This window comes from Cololabis saira, chromosome 14, assembly GCF_033807715.1.
Source record: "Cololabis saira isolate AMF1-May2022 chromosome 14, fColSai1.1, whole genome shotgun sequence".
Lineage (NCBI taxonomy): Eukaryota > Metazoa > Chordata > Actinopteri > Beloniformes > Belonidae > Cololabis > Cololabis saira.
In genome coordinates, this window is record NC_084600.1 from 23,674,453 (window position 1) to 23,688,973 (window position 14,521).

Sequence of the window (14,521 nt, forward strand, 5' to 3'; positions counted from 1 at the left end):
TGAAAAACACAGGATAACAACAACTCATCATGCAAACCACTGTGTTGTTTGCAATTTATAAATCCAACAAATATAGACTGGAAATTGAGATATGTGTCTAAGCTGTATATTTAACTTATTCCTTAAAGAAAGAAAAAAGAAAAAAGAGCAGAATGGAAATTATTGTAGAAGTTGATTCACTAATTTAAGGAGGCTCAATACATTTATAATAGTTACATTTTTGTCCACTTTTGGGCTGAATAGTGTTAAGTGAAACTATACATTTTTGGAAATATTTTGTGTCAACAATTTGTCATGTAGAAGAAGTAGGTCAAAGCACCATGGGAGTCTGCGAGCGTTCTGACAGACCTCCAGATTCCTGGTAGTTGGTGTCCAGAGGGCTGAAGGTAATCTTTATGGCAACTTAAATCCTACAATAATCCTTTTGCATCAAGTGCATCAAAAACTGTGGATGCTGTGTATGATGAAGCTTGGCATGCTGTTTAAGAAAGGAGAAGAGTAAAAGTAGGTTTGAGATTGACACAGGTGCATTTATTTTAAGCAAAATAAAATTCTAGCACTGACAGAGTTGGCGGCCTATCATCTAACCTATCATTGCCACTGTAACGCGACAACTGCTTGTACAAATATTAACTGAGGATGTAAAGGAGTTTCTAGAGAACAAGGCAAGGAAAGTTGGACGAAGAAAAATAAAAGGCTCAGTCAGGCTGAATAGCCGGGTACTTTGTCTCTGTGTGTCTCAGTGGGCAGCCCACAGTGTGTGCTAATTCAGTCTTCACAAAGATTCTTGAAGCAAGGCTTTCCCAAACCAGCAAACAAATCACTTCCCAAGCTGCATTAGTATTCTGTGAACGAATGTCCGCTCTAGTGTTGTTGAATGAACAGAGGAATAACAAATGGGTTCAAGATACAGGTGCAGTTCCCTCATTAAAAGGACACTTTGGCCTCTACAGTTTGCTTGTTTGGACTTTTAGAAAGACATTTTCAACCTTAACAACCTCAACCATTTTTAACCGTGTAAATAATGAGACAAAGTAGTAGTAGTAGTAGTTGTGTTTGTGTGAAGTATCCTCCCACTTGCTGTTCATTTTAGCTAAATTCATTACTGCTCAACAATGCTGTTGAAGTCTTGGGTTTTTTCTTTTACTTCCCTCAACCTCTCACTAAATCTGATCTGGGTGTCTCTTACGAGTATGTTTTAAGTGTTTTACATATATAGAATTACCAAACATTCCACACAACAGCGGGACAATAGCTTATTCATACTTCCAAAGAATTAACAAATATTCTATTTTCCCCTCTCATATCTGTGTTTTAAAAAGTACAAAGAGCCCAGTGTTGGTCTTTTTCTACTGTAAATACTTCTCATATCTAACTGATGTGCTGTCCTTGTGCCAAAGAGTTTATCTGTTTCTATCCTCTTCACTACAGTTATGTAACTTGTTTGCTGTTTCAGTAAACTATAGAGAGGCTGTAAAAATCTATAAAACCTGCAGGTCTGAGCTACTGCTGTCCTGGAAAGGGATGATAGATGAGCAGTTTTTAAATTCATAAAGCACACGTTTTTATTGCAGTGCAACACTAAATTGGATCTTACAGTAAAGACAAGTAATCTTGCAAAACCTTTTTATTAGTATTTTTGAATAAAGGATGGAATTTCACTTCCAATACACACAGTTGTTTCTTTGACTTTGTGTTTATTTATTAATGTGATAAACATTTATTGCAAACACTAATTTTCTTTCCTTACCTGTAGACACAAGAGCTCAAACAATAATGAAATTCTTTTAACTGAATCAAAGTCTCCAAGCATATGAAACTTGTTAACACTCTTCTGTCTGGGATATGGTGTATGGATATTTAGGCCAAATACATAATTTCAATCTTGTGGTGTTAATCTTTTATTTACAGAAATGTATGCACCAGATTTGGTCATATTTGTATTTTAAGTGGAGAAAGCTCCAGCCAGAGGGCAAGTCATTTACGGAGAGCACTAACAACTAGTGAGGGAGTGGTGGGAGTTTGAGTTCCAGTCCCTGTGCAGCTGATACTCAACAGCCATTGGCGCATCTGTGTGATAGGTAATTTCTAAGGTAGCGCTTGATCCTAACAGTCTAACTTTGATTATAGTAGAATACATGGCCATAATACAACAAACTCTTATCAAAACCGTTTGGTAATAAACTGTAAGTTCCTTTAGGTAATAAATGTCTTGGAGCTGCAGATGAAAATATTTATTTTTTTATTCAATCTATTTTAATTTTCCAAAAGACAACCAAAACTTAAAAAAATATTTTTTTTAAACATACATAAATAGAAAGGAAATGATTTTCTTAACCAACTCCATAGTATGTAGAAAATGCAAAGAGATAAAGAATCTGATGTCAGCAACACATCTGGAAAACTCTACAATCAGCAGATTTATTGATGACAGGTACATTTGGCATACAAAGAGGATCTAATCGAGGCATTTTTGTGACCACATATTAAACCATGCGTGGTAACGGTTTTGAAATACAGTATACAGCACAATCTATATACTAAAAATACCAAATGGTTTGCTTCTTCTGGGAAATTTCCTATGTGAAACTGGCCAGTCTATTTGCGTAATATACCCCATAATGTATTGCACCATCAAACAGCAAATACCATATACTGTATCTTTCATAATATAAAGTTCATAATATTGTAAAAAATTAAGAAATTCCTTTAAAATTTCAGTGCATAATTAGACACATGAAACCACTGTGGGAATGGCTTGATCTTCAGGCCCCCACAGGTAATGTGCAAGAACAGTACGAATAAATGTCCTGCTCACCCGGACGTACTGAGGTAGTTGGAAGCACTATATCCAAATCAAATTCCATGAATCACTCTTCCCAGTCACCATGACAACAAAAAGGCTGCTGCCTGCTGATACATTAAAAATAAACACCCACCAACATGCCATCACCCTCCCACCCAGGGACCTCTGTCTCCTTTCCAAATGTCACAATAGTCTTGCAAGCCATTGTTCGAAAATACAAGTTCATAACATTGCTGTGTGTGGCACATACAAACACTGTAGAAATGTGTACATGGATAATAATGGAGGCGTACTGGGAAATATTTCCAGGTTATGTTTTCCATCACCTGGCAAAACCTTTAAATAGGATTCCGGGGTGACTTCCCAGCTCGGGTTGGAGGTAAAGGTATTGTCACTGGACATAACGGAGTGATTTCCTTGAGGGGTCCAACCTAAGGTATTGACATCATACACTGTCCACTTCACTTACCTATGGCCAGATGAAAATGTACTAAAAAAGGAAAGTGTAGAGTAACAAGACCTTTTCACATCTCAGACAATCGTCAATTCTGAATACCATGGGTATTGGAAGTGGACACCGTGCAAAGGTGCTCCCATTGGACTTCCAACACCTTACGTACTGTACAACCTTTATCCATTTCGCAAACCTTGATGTTGTGGTGAAAGTATGTTAAATGGCATGCATATAATGGCAATACTTTTACACTGTGTCCACTACAAATACCTGTGGCACAATGGTAAGTTATTTAGAATGGGACAATATTGGTCCACTTCCAATACCTTGGCATCGGGTCAAAGGTATGTGAAATGGACAGTGTACAATGGGAATACCTTTTCACATTTTCCCCTTTCAATACCGTGACAATTGCCCATTCTAAATACCTTGGGTATTGGAAGTGGACACCATGGAAAGATATTGCCATTGGCCTAAAGAGTGTCCACTTCCAGTACCATGACACTGGGCCATCATCTGAAGAAAACAAAATCCAATAGATTGATCCAATGACCAGAAGAATTTTATGCTTTTTGTTTTTGTTTGTTTTTCAACACATTTTATACAAAGCCTGAACCACTAATATCATTTTGTGGTATAGCTATATTTATTTTGATTACACCCCCCCCCCCCAAAAAAATTTGTTCATTTTGTATAAATTCCTCAAAGAACCTCACTTCATATGGTGGTAATTGAGCTTTAAAGTTCATACTTACCAGTATTAAACACCACTGTACCAGACGTATGTTGACATTCACACCAGACAACAAACCACATCTCTCTTTCAGGATACCCACAATGAAGGAGAACCATAGAAACATGTTAAATTACATTCTCGCCTCTCATGTTCTCATCCACCCACAACACTTGGAAATAAACAACCATGGATTTAACAATAAGCAAGAAAACCTCTATCTCTGGAGAAGCCTGCACATATAATGGCAGTAATTAACTCAGTCCTGGGAACTCCCACAGTCTTTTCATCCAAGTCCTCTTTTGCATAAACTGATACTGCTGTGCTTGCTCACAAGAGTAGCTGTTTCCAAAACTGTAAACACTGAACCATTTTATTGTTAAGAGCAGGAACTGTATTGCTCTCACATGCGTTATTGTTCATGTGGCTCTGGGTGATGTAATAATAGTGTTTGCGCCTGTAGGCTCTGTAACACACTTTTTTTTCTTTTACCAGTGTGGCAGTCTGCAATAAATCACCATGGAATTTATGAATATGAACACAAAGGAAAATGTAGTCATTATCCGACGGCTCCAGTTCTCAACACATACTGAATATTTGATGCAAGTCAACACCTTTGACTTGGCACTTTGCCTTGATCAATTGTAGAGCATAGGCCTTTTGAATACAGGAGATAAACTGAAGTTTTGACTTGAAGTTGTCCTTATAAAGAACCTGGTGTGACAGATTAGTTTCCCCTGTCCTACCAGATTTTAAATCTGAACTTTCCTAGAATTGTGTAGTATTAAAGGTGACTCAGAGCTCTCCCTGTAGTCATATGCACGTAGGAGCAGTTTAAAGCTCACAGACGCCTTGGAAATTGGCTGCAAGGGCGGGTTTTAAATGAGAACAGCGTCCCCCGCTGTTTTGCAAACGGCTCCTTCAATGTTGAATGCAATTCTGCATATTGCCCTGACATTTTCCTCCTACTACATGTGGCTTTCTGCTGGAACACATGTTAATCATCCTGTGTTTTGCATTATTATCTCTTTGGCACTCTTACTCCAGCACTATTATTGGCTTTCCCAGAAGGTGTTGATGGTATTGAGCCTCACAGCTTGCACTGTAATTTTCATTTCAATAAGAATCCATTGACTAAATGATTTGCATGATTTCCCCTGCAGCATAATTTTATGGGCTCTTGTTTTATAGAAATCATCTTTTATTTAATAAGTCCTGATCAATCATACCTGCTGCCTCACTTAATCCTGTTCGTGGGATAAACATTTTATTGAAACAAACAACCCCAAATGTTTGTTTACTCAGTCTGTATCTCAGTGAGAGTAATACTCCTGACGTGAACTGCACACTGAGCTAATGACAGCTATGATACCGCACTGCAACAGGTGTGAAAGGTATGTTTTTATTTCCTTTTTTCATTAAAATAAACAGGAGTCAGTTTTCAGTGTCAAATGTTGTATGAATAAGCCAATTGAGCACAAAGGGGGACCATGGACCCGAACCACTTACTTGTTTTATATGACTTTTTGTTTACAAAGGACTTCCTGAAAAGTGAAACATTCCTAAAAAGATGTAAAATGCCCAAATACATGCTGCAAAGCTTATCTGGTCAGCATAGATGGCTGCTTTTATTGGTAAAATGGGGATCAAACTGATGGAGACCGTGACTGAGCTAGGCAATATGTTTTACTGCATATCCAGCTTGAGATAATACTCAGCATTTCACTCCTGTCTCCCAGCATCAACCTCAAACGCGCCACAAATCTGCGGTTTTCTTTTGACAGGAAAAGGTTGTTCCAAATTTCTCTGCATTGTCGCCATGCACCTAGGTCATGGTCCTTAAAACAGCATAACCAGCCTCTTGCCATGTAGGAAAACACCTATAGTCAGTCCGGAAAGTATTCAGAACGCTTCACTTTTCCCACATTCTTTTATGTTACAGCCCTATTGATAATAGAAATAAATTCATTTTGTTTCTCAGAATTCTACACAAAATACCCCATAATGACAACATGAAAGAAGTTTTGTTATTATTTTTGTAAATTTAGCAAAAATAAAAAACTATAAATATCACCTGTGCATAAGTATTCGGAACGTTTGCCATGAAGCTCAAAATTGAGCTCTGGTTCATTCTGTTTCCACTGATCTCTCTCAAGTTGTTTCTTATAGATTAATCGGAGTCCACCTGTGGTGAATTCAGTTGATTGGACTTGATTTGGAAAGACACACACCTGTCTATATAAGCTCTCACAGTTGGCAGTGCATGTTGCAACACAAACCAAACATGAAGTCAAAAGAATTGTCTTCAGACCTCCGAAACAGGATTGTTTCGAGGCACAAATCTGGGGAAGGGTACAGAAACATTTCTGCTGCTTTGAAGGTCCCAGTGAGCACTGTGGCCTGCACCATCCTTAAATGGAAGAAGTTTGGAACCACCAGGAATCTCCCTAGAGCTGGCCGCCCGCCTAAGCTGAGCAATCGGGGGAGAAGGGCCTTAGTCAGAGAGGTGACCAAGGACCCGACGGTCACTCTGTCAGAACTCCAGCGTTCCTCTGTGGAGAGAGGAGAAACTTCAAGGAGGACAACCATCTCTGCAGCAATCCACCAATCAGGCTTGTATGGTAGAGTGGCCAGGCGCAAGCCTCTCCTTACTAAAAAGCACATGGCAGCCCGACTGGAGTTTGCCAAAAGGCACCTGGAGGACTCTCAGACCATGAGAAAAAAAATCCTCTGGTCTGATGAGACAAAGATTGAACTATTTGGCATGAATTCCACACGTCGTGTTTGGAGGAGACCAGGCACCGCTCATCACCTGGAGAACACCATCCCTACAGTGAAGCATGGTGGTGGCAGCATCATGCTGTGGGGGTGTTTTTCATCAGCAAGACCTGGGCGACTAGTCAGGATTGAGGGAAAGATGAATGCAGCCATGTACAGAGACATCTTGGATGAAAACCTGATCCCGAGTGCTGTTGACCTCAGACTAGGACGACGCTTCATCTTTCAGCAGGACAACGACCCAAAGCACACAGCCAAAATATCAAAGGAGTGGCTTCAGAACAACCATGTCAATGTCCTTGAGTGGCCCAGCCAGAGCCCAGACCTGAATCCCATCGAACATCTCTGGAGAGATCTGAAAATGGCTGTACACCGACGCTCCCCATCCAACCTGATGGAGCTTGAGAGGGTCTGTAAGGAAGAATGGGCAAAACTGCCCAAGAATAGGTGTGCCAAACTTGTAGCAACCTATTCAAAAAGACTTGAGGCTGTAATTGCTGCCAGAGGAGCTTCTACAAAGTATTAAGCAAATTTGTTTATGAATACTTATGCTAATATGATTTCTTGTTATTTTTAATAAATTTACAAAAGTCGCATCAAAACTTCTTTCATGTTGTCATTATGGGGTGTTTTGTGTAGAATTCTGAGAAAAAAAATTAATTTATTCCTATTATCAATAGGGCTGTAACATAAAAGAATGTGGGAAAAGTGACGCGTTCTGAATACTTTCCGGACTGACTGTATGTCTATGCCCACCTTTTTCTCCTGGCTGAGGCAGATTGATAAACTGAAGGGCAAGAAGGCAGCAGGTCCAGATGGTGCAAGCCTCTGGGTCTGAAAGGCCTGCTCTGCACTGAATCTTCAACCGCCTGAAGATTTTGCAATTTCTTCTTTTACAAAACAACGACAACAGCAAAAGCATCTATCTACTCTCAACAACTACAGATCTGTTGACCTAATGTCACAGGTTATGAGAGTCCTCGAGAGTTTGCCAAGAGAGCACCTAAATGACCAAACTGGAGCCTGTCAGGGCCCACTGCACTTTGTACTGTCTTGTTTGATTTTTTCTATGAATCCTTTTTTAAATGATTTTTGGCTGTGCTCACACCATACTTTTGGTCTGGACCAAAGTATAAAATAATAAACTTAATCAACTTTCTAGTGGAAAGTCCCTCCCCCAAAAAAACAAAACAAGCAATATGGAAATAAGGAAACAATCACATCTGTTGGACAGATGGTTTCTAGGGGGTCTGAGTTTGCTTCCCTGGTGCTCTAGTCAAGGGGCAACTTTAGAAAAGAGCCTCCGTTAAGACTTTTGCTCACATGTCTGGGTAAAGTTTGACAACCTATTTTTTTTGTTAGAACAAATCTATAGAAGGAATTTTAGGGGTGTTTTTTTTAGCTGGTGACCACTAGAGGCGCTAGAATATTCGAGTTCTCAATTCAGGCATATGGTCAGTTTTGGTCAACGTGTACAATTTATATGCATAATTGTCAAGATTAAAACATTGTATATCTAAGGAAATAGATAAAACAATAGTAAAAAAGCCTTTATGAATCATTTTGTAATATTTTAGCCAATATTGGATACAAAATATCACTTTTTTACAGATAGTCAGGGGGCAAACCCTAAGATTGATAACTATGCTCACGCTTCTGGGTAAAGTTTGACAACCTTATTTCTTTGTTAGAAGGAACCCCTAGGAGGAATAATAGGGGTGTTGTCATCTTGGATTGTTTTGCTGATGACCACTGGAGGCGCTGTAACTTTCAAATACTCAATTCATGCATATGGTCACAATAATGGTCAAAATGTACAGTTTATATGCAAAATCTTCAATGTTCAAGATTTTGTATTTAGGGAAATGGATAAAACATCAATTGAAAAACATTTTTTCAACTGTATTGCTATATTTTGTCCAATATTGGTTAAAAAATATGACTTTTTTATAGGCGTTTTGAACACACACATAATAAGCATCTTTTTTTTTTTTTTTGCATTCTAACTAGTAATGGGATGTTATGCTAGTTGAAGCAGCTAGGTAGCTAGGCAAGCTAGCAAGGCAAGCTGGCTAGAGCTCTGCACCATGCTTTTTAGGGCTTCACTTTCTGGCTTGACTGAACAGAATGATGCCAATGATTAATTCTCCAGCGCCTGACTATGATACACTTTGGACAGTATTAAAAAACTGCCATAACATGACCAACAACCTAGGCCAAAAGTACACAGTCATAACATTTGATGAGCAGCTTTATTGTAAAGCAAAGATGCTTCAGTGGCACCATCAAAAGTGTGAGTGGATACAAAATATCACTTTTTTATCGACGTTTTTGACACAGAATTTCATAGAAAATGTGTTTATTCACACTAAACAACAGAAAACATCTTAATATATGTGTGTCCAGTAGCTGGTCTCCTTGTTTGAGAGAGGGGAGAGCATGTCAACTCGCTGGTTAATGAAAGACATGATATCCCTCGAACTGGTCAACAAGTTTATTGACATCATCATGATCCCGTTTGACTCTTGATGGAAGACAGTCTTTATGGGTATCTTCACCATCCTCATCCTCATGTGTCAGTGCAAAGAGTGATCTTGTATCCTCTGCCAGGGAAGCACGTTCATTGTAGGTGATGGACCAGCGATTTCTCGCACTCTCATTTCTTGTGATGTCCACCAGTCCTCCAGCAACTTTTCCTGTTTTGTTGATGTGTTCAAGGCGAAGGTCAAAAGGCACCCCATTGAAGCTATGCTTGGTTTCTTTGGCAACAAAATCACCATCTAGAAATCCCTGGTAGACCTCTGGTGCTGTGTGTGCCAGATGTTCCATGTCTGCAATGAATACAGTACCCCATCTTGTGTAATGAGTGTGATCATAAGCAGCGAACCAGGGCATCATGCTCTTGAATGCTGACATGTAGCTTCCAATCTCCACACCTAAGTGCCCGTCTGAATGCCAGGAGAATAGACACGAGCTCCATGTATTGTCTCCAGAAGGCGAAGGTTGGCTTGTCTTCATTGGCCTTGTCAAACTCTGCAATGAGATTCTGAACCTTACCGACTTCCAGCAAAAGCTCCTCATAGCATGCTGCAGCTGTTTCAACATCTCCATTTCTTATGTGCTCTGATAGTGCACCTGCCAGCTCCAAGCACCCCTTGGTGATTGTGTATTCATTGTCTTCCACCCATTGGAGAAAGCTTGGCCACAAGATCTTCCAAAGTGGTTCAAAGACAAGTTTGTGTGCACGGGCTATGCGGTTCCATCCCTTTCCCATCATGATATTATCTGCTGTGTTCTTCCCAAACACACCGCTTTCCTCAAGGATGTCTCTCAGCCCTGAATCGGCAACATGATGGCCGATGACCTTTGCAAAGTTAATTTGCACATGAAAGCCACCCAAGAGGATCACCATGTTCTCACACTCCTTTTGATGGTGCCACTGAAGCATCTTTGCTTTACAATAAAGCTACTCATCAAATGTTATGACTGTGTACTTTTGGCCTAGGTTGTTGGTCATGTTATGGCAGTTTTTTAATACTGTCCAAAGTGTATCATAGTCATGCGCTGGAGAATTAATCATTGGCATCATTCTGTTCAGTTAAGCCAGAAAGTGAAGCCCTAAAAAGCATGGTGCAGAGCTCTAGCTAGCTTGCCTAGCTACCTAGCTGCTTCAATTAGCATAACATCCCATTACTAGTTAGAATGCAAAAAAAGAAAAGATGCTTATTATGTGTCGGTTCAAAACGCCTATAAAAAAGTCATATTTTTTAACCAATATTTGACAAAATATAGCAATACAGTTAAAAAAATGTTTCCAATTAATGTTTTATCCATTTCCCTAAATATAACATCTTGAACATTGAAGCTTTTGCATATAAACTGTACATTTTGACCATTATTGTGACCATATGCATGAATTGAGTATTTGAAAGTTACAGCGCCTCCAGTGGTCACCAGCAAAAAAATCCAAGATGACAACACCCCTATTATTCCTCCTAGGGGTTCCTTCTAACAAAGAAATAAGGTTGTCAAACTTTACCCAGAAGCGTGAGCATAGTTATCAATCTTAGGGTTTGCCCCCTGACTACTCAGTAAAGTTCGGGTATCCGCATTGATACTTGTTTAGGTGTCCCACATGTGAGTTTGGTTTAATTGAACAAACATGCCAAACTGAATGCAACTTTTATATGGTTGAGCCCGCACCAGAAAATACATTTGGATGCCTCCACAGTTGACTGAATTATTAACTGCGAGACAAATAGAGACTAAAGGCTTGTGAGTCTGAGTGGCTGATCTGCAGCATGGAGAAGCCCTTTGCTATTTTTCACTCCTCAGACTTCTAGGGGAACTCAGACTTCCCCCACATCCTGAAACTTTTATGTGACTTTGCTGTTGTGTGTCAGGAGGGAACAGGGGGCTGAATACAAACCACTGGTGGACCACTTTGTTGCATGGTGTGTAAAAAATCATCTCATCTGGAAATCTGGAATAGAATTACTTTAGGAAAACTTTCCCATTGAAAGACAACAGAGGTACAGTCCCAGATGCAACTTTAGCTTTATTGTCCAAAAATGAACCCTTATGTTGACATTGTTCGTGGCAGTGTTAATGTTTCTGGACAAGAAAAATAAGGTCCTGTGTATACAAAATAAGGCCCCTAAAAATATATATACATGCGTATGAAATGCCTTTTTGTATAGTTCTCCTGATGGGCATCAAGTCTATTTTTTATGCAAAAAAGAAAACAAAATGGAATGAGACTGTGTTGGGACATAATTCAGAGGCAGAGTTTAGCAGTTTAGCTTCAACAACCTTACTGGTCAACAACTTCAAGGATCCTACACTGCTGCACTGGGGAAAAGCAGACGCATCTGTAGCAGATGGTGAAGGCACAGAGTGATGGAAATGACACATTTCTGAAACACAGTGACCTGCAAAAGAAAAAAAACAAGCTATAAAGGAGTCAGCTCCCCTTCCACCCTCATTTAAATCAAACCAACATAATACATTCTTTTTTTTTAAAAGCTGTGACTCCATATTTGATGAATGAAATTACCTCAAACATATGCTGTGGTAACATCTTGGAGTTGTTTTTAATGTCTCATAGATTTTTTCTCAAATAAAGGCGATAAACAATTATTTTATCTAAACAGACATTAAACATTGAAAATGTGTAATATACAGTATCCGATGCTGCATTCATATCTGTCACTTCCTGCAAACATCACCCAAAATGAACGCATGAATTTAGCGCCATCTGTTGGTAGAAAGAATATCACACATTAATGCTGCTGCTTAATTGCTTAAAGGGGACCTATTGTGAAAAACACGTTTTTTCTTGTTTTAACAAATATAAAGTGGTCTCCCCTCACCCTTCCAACACAGAGAAGGAAGAAAGCAACCAAATTCTGCAGTGTCTGCACACCCCGCCCGGAGGATCCTTCCAGTGTCATGTGACTTCTACGAGCCGTTCAGAATCCGCGCCTGTCGTGACGTCACGACAGGCGCAGATTGATCTTTTTAGGAGGATGTATTTTGAAATGGTGTCAGAGGCCGCAGTGAGGTCAAGGAGGATGGGGATGGAGACAAGGCCAGAGTCAGCTGCAGTGAGGAGTTCGTTAGTGATAATTAAGGGGGGGGCTGTATGATCTACAAAGCAATCCTAAACCGCATACTATGTCCATCACAAAAGCAAGACTTTTAGAAAGAGTGCCTTTAGCCAAGCCACTTTTTCTGTTCGTGCTTCCCACACCTGGAATTCAATACCAAACACAATATGTGAACTCCCGAATCTGTCCTCTTTTACCAAACATCTTAAAGCTTGGCTATTGGAAGAACAACACTGTTGCCACAACCGTGCCTAAAACATGTATATTTGTTTAATGTCAGCTAATTGTTGGGGTACCATCTGCAACTTCTACTGAGTACATACATAAACATCACTGCTCTATTATCATTACTACAACTCCCTCTTCCTCCATTAATATATTTGCTGTTTTTTATATCTTCATTGACTTTTTAAGTATTAGGGCTATGTGCAAGGCAAGACGCACTTTATATTCCTAAAATGGGTACTCCCAGTACCATAAAACTGTCATTGCTGGTATTTAATTAATGTAATATGTATTGAGTATTGTGCATTTAAAATAGCACTTTATATTTACTGTGCAATCAGGCAATCTGCAATATAATTACGCACCTAACACTTTAACACTTCAGCACTCTGCACTTTAATCAGCCCTTTGATATCTAATTTTAGCATTTAATATAACTGAAATTCGTATGGTCCCCTGACCCTTGGCCTGTATGTTTCATGATCCACTATACTTTTCATTGTTTTTGCTTTTCTTTTCCTTTTCTGTCCTATTGTGTTTTTAAGGACACGCTTTCTCTCTTGTAATTGCTCCTCCTGCCTACTGGCCATGGAAGCTAACTATTCTACTTGTCGTTACTGTTGTTTTATTGATTTTATTATTTTATGTTGTTGACATTAACCTGCCGAAGGGACTAAAGATGAAAATTAGCCGTTGGCTATAATCTTGCATATTTACATGTATATGTTCATTAATATGTATTGTCCCTGTTATAAATAAAATAAACTCAAAATAAACTCAAACTCAAACTCAAACTTTGTAGTTCAAAAGTTCCTGGACTGAGCCGGCATTTGGCCTATTGAAAGCATCTGAATTCAGCATAATGAAACAGAAAGATACAAAAAAGACTATCAAGATTGGTGAGCAGCTGCAATACTGAAACAGACAAAAATAGGACAACATTCTGCCATCATTCTGTCATCCTAAGGTAGTATAGATGTTTTCTGTGTTTGATTGCAAATAAAATGTGGGTTAATGAAATTCACATATTTTACAGCAATTCAGAGTTTTGTCTGTTTTCTTGATCCGTAGATGTTATACTTCTATTACTTTTTTTTGAAGAACATTTTTCGTTATCCAGTTTCTCAGTGATCATTTGATTCCCTGCACCGCTTTCTTCCAGATTTTAACCAACAGTAGAGGGCAGCAGCGAGAACATCAGCTGCAGCTTTGTTTGTTTGCTTGTTTGTATGGCTCAGTGTGTAAGTAGAGGTCAAGAGCACCTTATCAATCAGGATCATGCAGTTGCGTCCTGCCAGCTCCAACAGTATACTGCATCATGAAGGATGCCTTTTTTGAATCAGAATCATCTTTATTGGCCAAGTTTGAATATTGTCCGACAAGGAATTTGACTCTGGTTATTTCGCTCACTGAACCCAGATTTAAAAATAGCAAACAGTAAATAAACAAATGTGGCACGTATTAACATATTAAAAAACTGAAAGGTGCAGCAGTATGAGGTAGACATGGTCATGACGGCTCTGAATAAAATGGGCAAGGCAAGTTTATTTATAAAGCACAATTCAACACAAGGTAATTCAAAGTGCTTTACATCAACATTAAAAGCAGCAAGACATAATTAGACAGTAAATAACAAATAAAATGAAATAAAATTATGAGAAAAGGTAAAATAATAAAAAGCACAAGTAACATATACAATTTTTTTAAAGTAATAATAATAATAATAATAATAATAATAATAAATTGAATTTATAGAGCGCATTTTCACCTGAAGAACAAGTCTCAAAGCGCTTACAATAAAGATTAGAAAAAAAGAAGTGTGTGTGTGTGTGTGTGTGTGTGTGTGTGTGTGTGTGTGTGTGTGTGTGTGTGTGTGTGTGTGTGTGTGTGTGTGTGTGTGTGTGTGCGCCACGTGC